This window comes from Pteropus medius, unplaced genomic scaffold, assembly GCF_902729225.1.
Source record: "Pteropus medius unplaced genomic scaffold, Ma_sr-lr_union100, whole genome shotgun sequence".
NCBI classification, from domain to species: domain Eukaryota; kingdom Metazoa; phylum Chordata; class Mammalia; order Chiroptera; family Pteropodidae; genus Pteropus; species Pteropus medius.
The window spans coordinates 11,102,031-11,105,369 of NW_024340696.1; the positions used below are offsets into that span (position 1 = coordinate 11,102,031).

The 3,339-nt window shown below is 42.4% G+C and overlaps 1 non-coding gene across 1 annotated transcript; it reads left to right on the forward strand.

The window, feature by feature from the left end:
- Positions 1-2,908: 2,908 nt before the first annotated feature.
- LOC120609582 (5S ribosomal RNA) lies at positions 2,909-3,027 on the forward strand. The gene has a single exon (XR_005654804.1). It is a non-coding gene; the product is annotated as a 5S ribosomal RNA (ribosomal RNA).
- The last annotated feature ends 312 nt before the right edge of the window (positions 3,028-3,339 follow it).

The following is a 3,339-nucleotide window of genomic DNA, read 5'->3' on the forward strand; positions in this document are numbered from 1 at the left end:
AATCATTGCTGTAAAGCATTTCAATTCGTCAGTGAAGAAATTGGATCAAGCTCTAAGGATCTTTCTAACTCTTTATGTGATTCTGTGACAACCTTTTTGGAGACTAGAAGCCCATCACTCTCAGTCTAGTTATTTCAATATCATCCCACCAGGTGGCGATGTTTATTTCCTTAAACCCAAAGCGAGTTTTCACTGAGGAGGAAGGGGGAGTGCCCGGAGCCAAGTTTCATTGCGGGCTTTTTCTCTTCCGAACTAGGAAAAGAATGATTCCTTGTTGTGGAGGAGAAAAGGAAATTTCCTTCTGAACACCTTAGGCAGTTTATGCTGGAAACCGACAGGGCCATTGTTTAGTGATTTATCCTCTGTGCAGGGACTGGAATCCCCAGTTGGAATTTTGTCTTCTGTGATTACATACAGTGGGAACTAGGAGACATGGGAATTGGTGGGTCCTGGGAAAGCATAGGGGGCAGTGGAGATAGATATAGGTTGGCCGGCTGGTGGGCTTGCATGAGCCCTGCAAAACTCACCCAGAAAGGGGCATCGGCTGCTAAGGTTTTCCAGGCCACTCAGGACTAGGAGTTGCTGGATGCACACATGCGTAAAGATTGTCCTTGAAGAATCAGACTGCTTTATTTGTGAAGAGATGCAAGAGCACATCATGCAGTCCTGTGCTTTTCTCATACAGATGGGGAAACTGAGGCCCAGAGCCAGCCAGTTCTCCAAATTGCGCCTCCTTGCCAAATTACGTTTTACTTAAGCATTTCGAATAGACTTTTCCAGTGTCTGGTGTGGTGTGCTCAGCTAGCACAGCTTGTTTGGCTCGCTGGCCTCTGGGCCTGCCAAGCCCCTGCACACATGCACACCAGGGCATGCTGCTCTGAACTGGACTCCAACAGCTGGCTAATGTGTTCAAAGACATCAAACACCAGAATGACCCAGTAGGGGAAAAGAGTCGTTTAAGGTAATTGTTTATTAATCTGTAAAACAAATATCATAGTAGAGTTTGTTGGTTTGTTTTTATGCATTTAATAATAATAATAATAACAAGCTTTTATTTAGTGTTTCCTATGGACCAGGCTCTGTGTTAAGCACTTGACATCATTATATCACATAGTAATCCTCCTAACAAAGCTGTGAAGTAGCTATTACTATCCAGTTACTTAACCTCAGAGAAGTTAAATAACTCACTCAAGGTCACACAGTAGGAAGGAACAGAGCCAGCATTCACACCCTGATTTGCCTAACTCCAGATCTGATCTTTTAGCCTCCACATTATATTTCATGACACTGTCTCATTTATAGGATCTGATATAGAAACTTACTGGAGATTCTTCACAAAGCACCAGTCACTATCTCATCATTTTCCTATTGTGACATGAAGGCTCAGTGACAGTGAGCCAGCTAAGAGCCTAGAGATTTCATGACATCGGTGTCACACCTGCAGGACACTCAGAACATGAACACATGGAATGATGAGAGATGCTCCTGAGAGCTGTCAGCACCAGAATCCAAGAAACAATCAGAATCTCTGTTTGTTTGGAAGTTTTTCCCGCTACCTGTGCAGGTGAGGATAACTGGCAGTCCTGGGCCTGCGGGAATGACGGCGTAGTAATGGAAGCTAGAATAACGACAGTCTCTTCTATGCCTTGGTCTGAGCCAAGCGTTTCATATGCAGGATCTCATTTGGACCTCATGACAGTGTCATTGCAGGGAAAAACTACTCTGTCCCCATCTCACAGGGAACAATGTCTTAAATACAGGAAGTCTTTCTAAAGAAACTTGATAACAGATACAAAAGGTCTTCAGAAATCAAGGTTCCTGATTTCCCCCAAAAGGATGTGAAATTGAAATAGCTTATTAAGGTGTAGATGCATAATAAATAGTGCCCAGAGCAGTAGTTACTGTCACAGAAGAATTTGCAAGGATTTCCAGTCTGACAGATTTGGATTCCCGGCTCAACACCACCCCCTTCTAACCATGGGACCTCGGGCTAATTACCTAACTTCTTCTGAGTCTCAATTTCCTCATCTTCCAAAAGGGGATAATATTATATACATCCCAGGGTTGCTGTGCGTATTAAATGAGATCACGTAAATAAAGCGCCTGGCATAGTTTCTGCAATGTACTCAGTGTTCAGTAAATACTAATGATGATGATGAAGATGGTTGCTCTTAATGCCCTTCCAGCCAGCTGCCCACCCTTAACCCAAATCTTTCTTCATGACCGTCATGAGACACTTTGGAATCTCTGAACCCATTTAAAGCTCAGTTATCTAGAAGACCCTGCCGTGTCTGCTTGTTTGGAGGCTCATTTATTTCTGGGATGACCCTCATTCTCCATGTCCCTGTTCAATTTTTTTTTAAAAAAAATCTATCTATCTATCTATCTATCTATCTATCTATCTATCTATCATCTATCTATCTATCTATCTATCTATCTATCTATTTAATTTTTAGTAAATGTATTGGGGTAACAATGGCTAATAACATTATATACATTTCAAGTACACAACTTTATAATACATCTGTATATTTTTGCCGGGCTCCAGAATTTAGATAGTGAATTCTTAGGGCTTCAGGAGCCGTGGTCTATGATGAGTTTACTATCTGAGCCCCATAAATGTTCAATGAATAAATAAGGGCCAATAAAACTATGAAAACCAAGGGTAAAAATAAGTATCCTTATATGCGCTTTAGATCTTAAATTTATATTCAAGCTGCTAAGAGTCAAGCATGTGTCTAATAAAGATTCTACAGAGGACCTGGAGTGGTGTGATCAAAGGAAGAGGGAGGCTCTAGTGTCCGTCACTGGGAGGCCAGATGGATGGCCACCTGGGGCAGGCCAGTGGCCTCGCATCTCCTGATCTGTTAAATATCGTGGAAAACACTCAAGTCAAAAGATATTTCCTGTCTACAGCCATACCACGCTGAACATACCTGACCTCATCTGATCTCGGAAGCTAAGCAGGGTTGGGCCTGGTTAGTACTTGGATGGGAGACCACCTTGGAATACCAGGTGCTGTAGGTGTCAAAAAAAAAGAAGAAGAAGAAGAAGAAGATATTTCCTGCCAGGAAAAGGAGACCAGAGACGGAAGAGGGAAAAAGGAGGAGGCCTCTCAAGGGCACCTCTCTCCTGGAATGGGGACTGTGAAGGTATAACAGAAAGGCTTTTAAAAAGTGGTGATGTTCTCGTAGTTAAACAGAAAAGAGCCACTTTTTAGGAAAGGCCGCAGTGACCATCAAATCCTACCTCTGTCCACCTGCCTAAATTCCATCATTAGTATTTCTTTCCTTTAGGTTAACAAACAAGTAAGAGTAAGGTCTGAAAAATTCTTATTCT